This window comes from Marmota marmota, unplaced genomic scaffold (assembly GCF_001458135.2).
Source record: "Marmota marmota marmota unplaced genomic scaffold, marMar, whole genome shotgun sequence".
Lineage (NCBI taxonomy): Eukaryota > Metazoa > Chordata > Mammalia > Rodentia > Sciuridae > Marmota > Marmota marmota.
The window spans coordinates 5,161,738-5,175,257 of record NW_025999924.1 but is presented as its reverse complement, the minus strand read 5'-3'; positions in this window follow the sequence as shown (position 1 = coordinate 5,175,257).

Below are 13,520 nucleotides of genomic sequence, written 5' to 3'. Positions count from 1 at the left end.
GAAGAGATTGTGCTTTACCCGTTGGGTATTCTTGGTATCTTTGTCAAAAACCAATAGACCATAAATATAAAAGTTTATTTTGGGGTTTTCTGTTTTATTGGCCTATATATCTGTCTTTATGTCATTACCATACTATTTTGATCACTGTAGCATTATTGTAATGTGATTTTAAGTCACAAAGTGTGAAGCCTCCAGCTTTGTTCTTTTTCAAGATTGTTTTGGCTGTTCCATAAGAACTTTAGGTTTTTTTTCCTATTGGTGCAAAAAAATGCAATTAAGATTTTTAGCAGAGATTGCATTGAATCTGTAGATTAGTTTGGTTGGTATCACCATTTTAACAATACTAGTTCTTCCAATCTGTGAACATGGCACTTTTAAAAATTGATTTGTATCTTGGTTTATTTCAGTTACGTTTTATAGGTATTAGTGTGCAAGTTTTTAACTTTTTAATGGGAATACATAAGACTAAAAATGTTCTGTTCAGGAAAAGAAACCATCAGCAGACTGAAAATACAACCTATATATATATAATGAGAACAAACATTTGCAAATCTTGCATCTGATACAGAATTAATTTCCAAATATATAAGGAATTCTTACAAGTCAATAGAAAAACACACAGAGACAAACAGATGCACACACATACAATCCAATTAAAAATGAGCTTGAATAGACTTTTTTTTTTTCCAAAAAATGCATTCAAATTTTCAGCAAGTATTAGGAAAAGATGCCCAATATCACTAATCATCTGGGCAATGCAAAAAGAAAACCACACTAAAATATCACCTCATGCCTGATAAGATAGCCATTATGAAAATAAATAAAAAAATTAAAAAAAAATATTGGCAACAATGTGGAGATATTGAAACTTTTGTGCACTATTGGTGGGAATAGAGAATTGTACAGTTACTAAGGAAAACAGTATAAAGTATTTTTCTTCAAAAAAATTAAAAATGAACTGTCATATAAACCAGCCAGCCCACTTCTCACTGTTACTCCAGAGAATTAAATTAAATACAGGATTTCAAAGAGATATCTAGAGTTCTATGTGCATTGAAACAAAATTAAAAGTCTATTGACAGATAAATATATGAAAAAAAATGTGATATATATACACAATATAAAATTTTACTTTTAAAAAGAAGGAAACAGATAAGCCTTGGTGACTAAATGAAGCAAGATAGTCATAGAACAAATATTGCAGGATTCCACTTATATGAAGCATCTAAAGTAGTTAAACTCATAAAGGCAGAAAGTAAAATGGTAGTTGCTAGGGCTGGGTGTGGGGAGGAGAAATAGGGAGTTGCTGTTTAATGGACACAGAGTTTTAATCATGCAAAAAGATGAAAACCTTCCAAAAATAACTGTAACAATGCATATGTAGTTAACAATACTGTACTATATGATTAAACAATTAAGAAATCTCAGTATTTGTGTCCCCTACCCCCCCTTTTTTTTTGTTGGACTGGGGATTGACCCAGGGCCTCACACATGCTAGACAAGTGCTCTATTACTAAGTTACATCCTTAGTCCAAGTTATGTGTTTTTTACCATCAAAAACACAACAGAAAATTTCCAGTGCTTAAATTTGTTTCTAATTTAAAAATTGCAAATGAGACATGACTGGCCTATTGATCCAAGCGTATTTTGCTGGGTATGTTGGCACACATTTGGAATCCCAGAGATTTGGGAGGCTGAGACAGGAGGATCATAAGTTCATGGCTAGGCTCAGCAACTTAGTGAAGTCCTAAGGAACTTAGTAAGACCTGTCTAAAAATAAAAATAAATAAATAAATAAATAAATAAAATAAAAAGGGTGTATTTCATAGATGTTGAGTAGAAAAGGAAGGTGATGTCTATTGTTAACTAAGTTCGGGAAATATAGGTTTGGATAAAATTGAACAAATTTCTTTACCATAGCATTCCTCAGATATTGTAATATGCTAAACTCTAGGGAATCCCAAGAAAACTGGCATGCTATGTACCTTTCCCTAAGACTTTCTGAAACTTCTTATTGGTCTTATGTTCTAGAGATGCATTTTAGAAAAGTTCTTAGAATGGTGTCCAGAAAATAAAGGTCTGGGAAATTTCCTAGAGAAATTGGATTCTTGCTTCAGCTCCAAGCACAGATTCCCTCAGGAAGTACTGAAGAGCAGAGCTCTGTGTTTGAAAACCAACTAGGGTGCACAGAGGCAGCCAAAGTTCCTGCCCTGGGCAATGCTACAGTTGTGACAAGAGAGTGAGGAAAACCACAATAAGTTTAAAAAATTAGTATAACAGTGATATGAAACAAGTCCTGGGACTTGCTCTCTGAGAATTAAATTTTTTAAAAATCAAACCATAATGATTGAGTGTATGATTATACATAGTCATTTTATATGCCTGTCATCTAAACACTATCCAGGAGAGAGAAATCTTAAATCTCAAGTTGCCTGCTTGTAGATGATGATTTAACCAATAAGGGTAACAATACATAGTGTTAGGACCAATCAATTCTGCTGTCTCATCAGTACATTTCCCAGTGTCTGATGGGCATGTATCAGTCTAGCTTATGCTGGTTTCATTAATATTTCCTTGGTCTAGTTTGCCTTATTTTCATATCATGCTCACAAAACATTATTTTAATGGTCTAATACATTCTATGATATACCTATAGGAAAAGACAGTGCTGCCTAACATAGAATATTCTTATCACTGTGAGAATAACACACCACTGGCAGGAGGTAAATCAGTGTTAGGTGACCCCCCATTCTGGTTTGCTTGTGAGTAAGGTTTTTTCCTCCAGACACTGGACTTGCAGGACTAAAATGAGGATAGTCTTGGACAATTCCTGGATGATCTGATCACCCTAATTGGCATTCTGATTTCATACACTCATCTCAAGAACATACTGCTGCTAAGAGATGAATCCACCTTGTTAGGCTGACCCATCCAGTTCTTGAACTTGTATTGCTGAAGGCAAGTTCACCCAGGTAATAAAAGTCACACAGTAACAATCATTCTTGTGAGTCACCAACTCTGGTGGAAGTACAATAAACAGGAGGACTTCAAACTGCTTGCCTCAGAAATTGGAAACCTTCAAAAAGGAGACTGTTTTTGATCTGATGAGACTCATGTGGGAGTTTTTGAGGCAGATAAGCAAGGAGAAAACATTCCATTCATTTACTCATTTATGTAACAAATTTTTCTCAAACAATTCTTTGAGCACGTATTATGCACAGTGAGTCTTTCAAAAGTGAAATTCCATTTTAATTTTCAGAAGAGATGGAAAAATATCTATAGTCTTTTCCACCCTTAGACTCCCAAGTAAGAAAAGTCTACAAACTACTTTAAAACATAACTCTTGCCCTTAGCAAGATTTCTAATCATGAAGATCCTCCTCATCACTAGATGGCTTTTGTGCTACTGCTAATTTAGTTCATTGTCACCATTTTCTTTAATGATAACTTGGTGTATAGAATCACAGGCCATGGAGTCCCCATGCACACGTAGCACATTCAAATAAAGTGATTGTGCACCTGTGGGCTCTGTGTCTATGGGTTTAACTAATGGCAAATTGAAAATATTCAGAAAAAGAATCACAACTGTAATAAACATATACAGACCTATTTCTTGTACAATTCCCTAAACAATAAAGTATATCAACTATTTACAGAGCATTTACATTGCATCCAGTGTTAGAAGCAATGTAGAGGTGATTTCAAATATTTAAGAGGATATACAAAAGTGATATGCAATATCATACCATTTTACATGAGGGATTCAAATATCTGCATATTTTGGTATCAGCAGGGGTTCCTGGATCAATATCTCGTGGATAACAAAGGAGGACAACTCTATTTCCCTTATTTCCAAGCCATCTGGGAAGGAGCTGAAAGCTCCTTCTAGAAAAAACTGAAATCAATTGTGAGTTAGGGACTGCTACTCAGACTATATTCCAAAAGTTAGAAACTTCTGCATAAGAGTCTGCCTTTTAACAGTATCCTCAAGAGATTCATATGGACATTAAGGTTTAGGAATTGCTGCTTGAGAGGATCTTTTGAACCACTCACTATATACAAGGTTACTGGATCTTAGAAACTTACTTCTGCAATGGTTGACTCTTCATGGGTAGTGTCTTTTTCTTATACACTTCTGTATTTCTAGTGCCTAGCCAAATATCTGGCACATGGCCTTTTTATTTCCTTTAGTGCCACATCTTAATTCATATTTACTAAATGAGAGAGTTACAAAATCAGTGTGGTAGCACAGTATAATCTTACCAGGACCATAAGAAATTTATACGAACAAATTTTTTCTGAACCTACCTCTGACTGTAATCAATATTTCAGGTCACATATCATGAAATAGAAAATTCCCCTTTATATTGATGACCTCTTTGTTTCACTTGTGAATAGTCTCCTTTTTTAATTCAAAGTAGCTGTGCTTCCCCATCTCCATTTTTTCTGGGGTTCAGCTTATCTTATGCTGTTTAATGAATCTGTTCTTTTATCTGTCACTCCCAATTCTTCCCAAGTGACTGCTGCAGGTGGGAGGTATCCTTGCTTTCCCCTTCCACCCTCATCAAGGAGATGTTTCAGAGGCTTAAGGTGGGCAACTGGGAGTACAGAAGGTTGCCTTCTCTCACCCTGATCTTCAGGACTTTCCCCCAGTGCAACAACAACATTGATTTTACATTTAGTCTGCTCTGAGCAGGATGCTGCGTAAAGCCCTGGGATGATGGATTGGGTTTGCTTATTTTTAGAACATTTATATTTTTCATTTCATGAGCACTTTGCCATTGCATGCTTTTGAAGGGAAAGTGACAATCTTTTCTAAGAACATTTTTTGGTTTGTCCTCTACTTATTTCCCTTCGGCTTGTAATATAGCTATACTGCAGGCTGCTCAAGTGCAGAGTGTTTTGTGGAGTGATAAAGATGAATTATTCCTGCCAGGCACAAAGAAAGTTATTTTACCTGTTACCTAAATTGAAAAGAGACAGAAACACTGCTCAATTTTAACCTGTCAGCAGGCATTCGGGAAAAAGAAATTTGTTTCTTAACAACTCAAAGAAACTTTTCTAAACATCTGTTGACATTAAAGTGAGACTAAGATTGGTACCAGTGTAAAACAGAGCTCACATTTTTGCCTCCAACTTTACCAAATCAGTAGGGAAGATAAATGTCAGCCTGAGAGCTAGCAGTCCTTGTCTGTTGGGGAAATACTCAGGTGAAATATTTAAAAGACCCTAATCTTTAATAGGTGCTGATGTAATCTTGTACAAGTCCTCTGTATGTGTATTTCCAAAGGCAGTCAATGTTGGTCTGAGATAAAAGTCTGCTACAACCACATCACATCAATGTCCTCTCAGTGACTACCCTGAAGGACAAATCAGTTCTTAACTGGGCGGGGCTGGGGGGGGGGCGAGGAATAAACAGCTTCTAGAATGCCAGCAAGGGATATAAGTTAGTGAGGATTTCAGAAAAAGTTTCTCAATCTTGAAATACCTCAACAAAGAATGAACAAATGCATCCAGTGAAGTCAGTTGGCAGTGACCTAGAGAGAGGTAAACCTGACATCTCCTTAAGTTTGTAATTTATGCTTTTTTTACAGTAGAAAAGGAAAAGCATTGTGCATCTCCACATATATGCAACTTAGTGACCTTGACTTTCTTTTTATGGTTTTGTGTGTTTGGAGAAGGATTTGGCCAACCTTAGTTAGATTATATTTGGCCCCTTGGAACCAGAAAATAGTCCCTATTCACCAAAGAGCAACCAACTCTTTCCTTGGCAATAAGAACTACTCTTTAGGCTTGGCTGATTTGGGTCTTGTGATGGTGTTTTCAAAAAAGCAGTACTAATGTGTTCTGGCCTCATCTCTTTCTCCTCCATTCCATTCCAAATGTAGACTCTTCCCGAGATTGCTTGTCTAGAGGTGTGGAGACTAAAGTAGATTCAGTTAAATTTTAGTATCAACTTTAGGCTAATTAGTTACTTGAGATTAAAAGGAAGAGACCATGTCAGCAAAAACTCTTAGAAGTTAGGATACGAGCTTTGATTGCTAACTCTATGCCTGTTTCCCTGAGAAGTCTCTGATGTCTGACTGGAAAATTGCAAATGCTTCATTTTTCCAATCCCACACATTCCTTTTTAAAGTTAACTTCTGTCTTTAAAGCCACAACTGAGGGTGATCTATGATACAGCCTTATTTCAAGGTTCATTCCTCTGTAATTCACGAGACAAAGGAGCTTCCAGTCTTACAGGGACCTTTATCTGTTCAGGGAAGAAAGAGGAAGCAAAGGCTCCCCTAAGATAGTAAATGAAGGGATTTGTGGAGAGACAAAGATTTTTTTTTCAAGGCCTTTTCTGTAACTTAGATCAATTTTAAGGCTACTAATCCTTTGATTTATGTTTGGGTGTAAGAGAACAAAGGAATCAGACTTGACTGAAATTGGATTCCACAAGGAATATCAAATAGAGACATCAGAACATGTGATTTATAGAAACTGTTTTGTAACTCCACAGAAGGAGAGGAGAGGTGTGCTGAGATTTCCCCACCTTGTGCCAGCCCAAAGCCCTGTTATCAGCTTCTTTCAGCTATGGTTTCCCAAATGGATTCTGCCCCCTGTTACTTCTCAAACCATATGAAGTCTGGTTTCAAAATTATTTGAAGCTGGTTAGTAGCAGTGCAAAGTGATCAGGGGTAGGGACTTCTTCATTGGTGACCACTACCTCCCTTCTAGCTGCTGCCCCTCTAATGCACTCTGCTTTCTCTTAATGTAGCTCTAATTACGTTGCCATGAAATAGCCTGGTCATTGCCTTTCTTCGCTAGCTCCACGTAGACAGAAGCTTTCCTCAGGAGTCGGCATGCAAGAGAAAAGAACTTTAGTTAGCCTGTACTTGATACATAAGAAGAGAAACAAGAAACTAGACTGAGAGAAGATGTCTGTGAGGCATTTCAGTTTTGAAAACTGTGCTCAGTTTATGTGAGAAGTAGGAAAGCAGAGAAATAAATACCTGGTCATTCTATATAACTAAGTCTACAAATCTGATTCAGTGATCTATTTGGAGGCGATGGGGACAGGACCATTTGGAGGTCATTAAGAGGCCGGTAGCTGGCAGCCTATAAACTGAGGGAAAAGCTTGTATACATGACCATCACACTTTAGTTAGACACTAATGGATCTTTTTTTGGGGGGTCGGGGGTTAAACAAAGATAAATGTGATTTTTTAAAGTATCACTTTTTACCTAGAGTAGGCAATATTTTTTGATGAGCACACATTTCCCTAGTGAGAAATGTATGACCTGTTCTTTAAATGTCAGGCAGAGCCTATTTATTGAGCACCCATGTTTTCTTAGTCTTGTCCAGAGATGTACAGAGACACAAGAAGGTAGAAGAAACAGTTTCTGGCCTTATAGTCAGTAACGCAGTTAGGTTGGAAACATCCCTATAACCAGAGATTTGGGGGTCCCAGTTTCTGGCCTTATAGTCAGTAACGCAGTTAGGTTGGAAACATCCCTATAACCAGAGAAATGGGGGTCCCTTTGCAGATTGTTCAAGGGTAATTTATGTAAAACTATGTTTCTTAATAATCATATCCAAATTCACTGACATAGGACATCAACTAAAATGAAAAGATTGAAATAAATAAAATTTTGATTTGTCAAAAGAATTTATAATTGAAGGCCAGAGATTGAGGTCTGGCATTTTGACCAACAGGGATTACAGACTAGAAATTAAGGCATTTCCTTAAGGCCTTTGCTGACTACAGAAAATTCTAGATTTCTTGGAATTTTCAGATGGCTGAATCTTCTAAATAGCAACGATTAATAAATAGATTGTCTTTATATCCAAGGCATATTTACCAATGCCGACTCCACTTGAGGAGCTGGTGAGGGTAAATCGATCAGGATGCAACAGCAAACAGGGCATCTGTAACAAAGGCAGGGAAACTGCTGTCCTGCCCTGCAGCTTCCCCTCCCCACCCTGGCCAGTCAGCCCTCTTCATCAGAACCCTGGCTTTGTGTTATCTTCTTCCTCATTTGTCATGTTCTTCATAAAGACACCACACTTAATTTTCCAGACTTGCTATATTTTCTTTTGTTCAAGGGTGCTACATTCTAGTCTGGTTCACAAAGTCCTTGTCTGCCTTGCTTTCTCTACACTATTGTCCTTCTCTCTAATTTCTTTGATCTCCTCAACCATACAAAGGTCATTTGTCCATTGCACTTCTAGCTGACTCAAGTCTCTATGTTTGAGAATGCCCAACAGTAGGCCAACTTTTAGAGTTGGCCTATTTTCTTGGTTTCCATAGTTAAACTCATTTCTCATTAATGGCTCTAAATGTTTATTACCAGAATTTTAAAATTCCTCCCTCCACTCCCTGCCCTGCCCTGTGTATGTGTAGGGGAGAGCAGGGAAGGGCAAAAGGCACTGAAACTATAGAATTTGGGCATGAGAATTTTCAGCTCTGGACATAAATGCAAAAATAAGGACCCTTCAAGGAAGAAAAACTTAAAGGCATTAAGGTTTGGATGTGAAGTGTCTTCCAAAGCCTCATGTGTTGAAAGCTTGGCCTTCAGTGCAGCAATGACCTGAGGTGGAGCTTTGGGAACCTATTGAATCACAAGATCTCTCATCACATCAGTGGATTTATCCATCGATAGGAAAATGAACTACAGGAGGTGGTGGGAACAGTAAATCATGGGGAATGGTTGGAGGAAGTAGGTCACGGGGGGTACCCTGGAAGGGCATATCTTGTCCCTGGCCCCTTCCTATCTCTACTTCATGGCTTCTATGAGCTGACTGCGTTCCTCCACCATACCCATAACACTATGATGCTCGGCTTCACCTCAGGCCCAAAGCAATAGAACCAGCTGACCATAAACTGACCTCTGAAATCATGAGCCAAAATAAATATTTCCTCCTGTAAATTGCTCATGTCAGGTGTTTTGGTCACAGAAATGAAAAGATGACTAACACAAAAGTTGTAACTGTTATAGTTTGGATCTTGAATGTACCCCAAGGCCCATGAGTTAAAGGGATGAATGCCATTTGGAGGGTGGTAGAGCCTTTAGGAAGTGGAGCTTGATGGAAAGAAGTTAGGTCATGGGTGGCACACCCTTGAAGTGATATTGGAGCACTAGTTTCTTCCAGTCTTTTTTTTGTTTTGTTTTCCATCCACCATGATATGAACAGGCCTCCTCTGCCACATGTTCACACCATTAAGTATTATGCTTCTACAGGACCAAAGGAACAGGGCTAAATGACTACGGGCTGAAACTGCTGAAACCATGAACCAAAATAAACCCTTCTTCTGTTTAAATTGAATAATCAGGAATTTTGTCACAGTAGTAGAAAATTGACTAACACAATAACCATGAATTGCAGATTTTTAGGTCAATCCAGTTTTTATTTGTGACGATTCATCCAGTAGTCATTTACTAAAAATTATTCACAATAATGTGTGTTAGACACTGGGAAGGAAGGAGCATATGTACCCTGAGGAAGAAATTACCACAAGATACACAGGCTATTCGATATGATGCAATGACTTCTGCAGTTAAAATGTTTATGAAGAAATGTTGTAACATAAGCATTAGATTGTAAGCTTATGGAAGGCAGAGCCTGGGTGGATTTTATCTTTCTGATGTAAGCACCTAGTTCATGGCTTGACACAGCACAACTTTTTTTTTTTTTTTCAGTACTAGGAACTTAATCTGATGATAATCTCAGGTTGTTCTACCACTGTCCTACATCTCCAATCCTTTCTGATTTTTTATTTTGAAATAAAGTCTCTCTAACTTTCCAAGACTGTGCTTAAACTTGCGATCTTCCTGCCTCATCTTCCAGCATGGCTGGAAAATTTCAGGACATATATATTTAATGATTAATTGGTTGATGGCTTGAAATAATGAGTGAAAGAATAAATAAATGCTGTTGTCTATGTGCCTGTTTATATCAACCAGTTCCCTCTTGCTATTTTGTCAACTCTCTCTCATTTTGACAAGTGACTTTTTTGGGAGAATACTTTATAAGTTTTGTAGGTCTACTACTTTCTAGTCTCTGTTTGTCAGCTAACTTTAAGTCAATGATATTTATCAATGAAGCAGTTTGTGGTCATTGAATGTCTCAACTTGCCATTTATAGAGTGACCTGGTTGGGAATTCCCTGGGGTAAAGAAAACAGATTCAGATGCCAGTGTGCTGCAGATGACTCTGACAGGAAATGAAGTCAGGAGAAGCTGATCCCCAATCCTGGGTCACTGTTTAAAACAAGCAACAAACAACAACAACAAAATCAAACCATAAAAACACCTAATGACATCAAGCATGAACTCTGTCCTTGACCAAATGACCATGTATTTTGTGTCAGATAATAGAGGCAACATCCTTTCTTGCTCCTATTTTGAAAATTATTTTAAAAACTATATGTACAGTAGATACAGTATAAGGAATAATAAAATGAATATCAGGTCAACTTAGATATGGTGTATGTTTACTCTGCATCCCCTCCCTATTCATGCTGAGCCTGTGCCCTACTATGTCTCTGTGTCAGGATTTTCCCAAGAGGCAGAACAAATTTTATATATATATATATGTATATATATATATATATATATATATATATATATATATTGCAAAAATAAGGACTCTTCAAGGGTCCATAGATAGATAGATAAATAGATAAAGGAGAGGGAATTAGGGAAGAGGCTTATGAGATTATGGAGGCTGAGAAGTCCTTCAACCACAAGTCCTGCAAACTAGAGACCCAAGTAGCATGGCTCAGTCCAAACCCCAAAAACCTCAGAAATAGAGAAGCTGGTGGGTAACTCTCAGAACTTGGCGTAAGGCCTGAGAACCCTGCAGATCTGCTGGTGTAAGTTCTGGAGTTCAGAAGCTGGAAAGCCTGGAGTTCTGATGTTCAGAAGAAGGGAGTCCCAGCTTCCGGGGAGACTGCGGGCATTCCCTCTTCTCTGCCTTTGTGTTCTATCTGGGCCCCCAGTCAACTGGAGGGTGCCGTCCACACTGAGGGCAGATCTTCCCCACTCAGTCCACTGACTCATGTGCCAATCTCCTCTGGAAACACTACCACAGACACACCCAGAAATACTACTTCACCAGTTCTTTAGGTGATTCTTACCCTAGTCAAGTGGACACATAAAATTGACCATCACAATCCCATACCTCCCCCTCAGGTGTGGTCACCATTCTGAAGGTGGAACAAGGATAAATAAGTTGTAGTTTATTTGTAAATGGAAATCCATACAGTGGTGGAAAAGAGTAAACTAAGCACGGTGCCAAATGAATAAAGTCATGAAAGATTACGTATGACACCATTTATCTTAGCTTAAATTTCAAAATTATGTAAAATATAATAATATGCCATTTGGAAATGCATAAATACATAGTAAAATTTAGCAAAAATAGTGAAAATATTTTTCTTTGATCAGTTAGATTGTATGGTGGTCATTAGGTTGCATTTTTTTTGTGGAAATGGAAGAATAGAATGCAATTCCTATGAGCAAAGTAAATAAAAATTTAGATAATTCAGGACTTATTAAACTATTATTAGGTTTTGCCTTGATTTTAAATAGCATCTCAGGTATATTTCACTTGCCACAGTTCTTTAGTAGAGCTTAAACGTCAAGCTGAAGGCCTCAATGACAGATTTTTTTCTTTGGCTCATTAATAATAATTGGGGTGAACTCCCTACATAACTAGATAACTAGTAGTTATAGTGTAACCAAAATAGAAGCAATATCAAATGGTTAGCAAGAAGGCTATCAGTTCAGTGTTAATTCTAACACTTGGGGCAATGAAGAGCTAAGTTTAAATGTCTGAAAACTTTAATGTCAGGATCTATCCTGTTTCCTTTCCTCATTTAATCTTTTAAAAATTTTTGATTAATTTTTAAAAAATACATAATAGCATAAAAGCTGTATACATTATGGTGCAGCACATAAAGTCTTATTCAATCTGTGTTCCTCTTAGGGTGGGCATTATTATCCTTACATTATAGTTTAAAACATAGATACTTAAAAGGGTTATATTATAAATTTGTAAAATTGTTACTTGACAAGGCCAGTATTATAATTCAGGTCCATTTGATTTGCAACTGTTTTGCTAATTTCAAAAATATTATTAATGATGTTTATTGGGAAAGAATAATATGAGCACACTCTTAATTAAAACACCAAAAAAAGCAAAAGAAAAAAGTCACTTTAGAAATATTGATGCATCCTATTCGAAATATCATGTATATGGAAAACGATCATCAATTTAAAGTTATATTTATCTGTAAAGCATGTTGCCATGGGAACCTGGAGACCAGGGGACAAGGAATAGGATGTGGGGTCAGAAGATCCAAGTTTGATTTCCTCTCTGGCAACCATTAGTTGTGGTCATGACAACACATTAAAACTCCAGTCCTCCTCTACCCACCTGTACAAGGAGAATAATCATCCCTACCATTATTGGTTGTTATTGATCCCTTTTTAATTCTCTCTTCATGCCAATTCTGTTCCCCTTCCTCTCTTTCCTGTAGGCACAATTCTATTTGTTTGATGTTCATGCTTTAATTTGTAAGTATTCTTATAAACTATGAATAAAAACGGTGTATTTTTTCACTGGAGCTGTCCATTTGCATTCCTTTTTCTTCCTTCCAGGTTAGATCACACTTCTCTGCTCCCTTGAAGTTGGCTGTGATCATGTACTTTGTTTCAGCAATAAAACACCAGTAATTGATGTGTGTCATTTTTGAGTGGAAGCCTCTCAGAGCCAGGGCATGCATGACTCACCATGCTTCTTTTTCCTATTACTGCCAATAGTGGGTCTTTTAAAAATATATAGCATGGGGCATATTTATACTAAGGAATTGTTTGTTGACTTGAAATTCAAACTTAACTGTATGTTATTTGGCAATCTACCTCCAGCCAGAAGTTAACAGTTGTTACATTTCAGGGTTTCAGGATCTCCTAGTAGTAATAAAACCATTTTTCATGTCAAATACTGTTTCAGAATTCAGACATTGTACTTTGGCAGCCCTTTTATTTCATGTAGTTGTTTAGAACATATACAGGGTGTAAAGAAGCATTTGGGCAAGTGAAACACTCTCTCAAATAGCATCTTAGTTTGTTTGGGCTATTATAATGAAATACTATCAACTGGGGAGCTTATAAACAATAAAAAATATAATTTCTATTATTTCTTATAGTTCTGGAAGGTGGAAAGTCTAAGATCAAGTCACTGGTAGATTTAGTATTTGGTGAGGGACTATTTCCTGATTAATTGATTGTACCTTCTGTGTTCTCACATAGAAGTAACAAGATAGCTCTTTGGGGTTTCTTTAAAAGTCAATAATCCCATATTTGAGGACAGAACCCTTGTCTCCTAATCACCTTTCAAAGGCCAATCTCTAATACCATCACTCTGGATTAAGATTTCAACATGTGAATTTAGGGCAACATAAGCATTCAGATCATAACAAAAAGTAACCTGTGCATGTGATGTTTCTGGTCTAGTTGGTCTTAGAGAAGC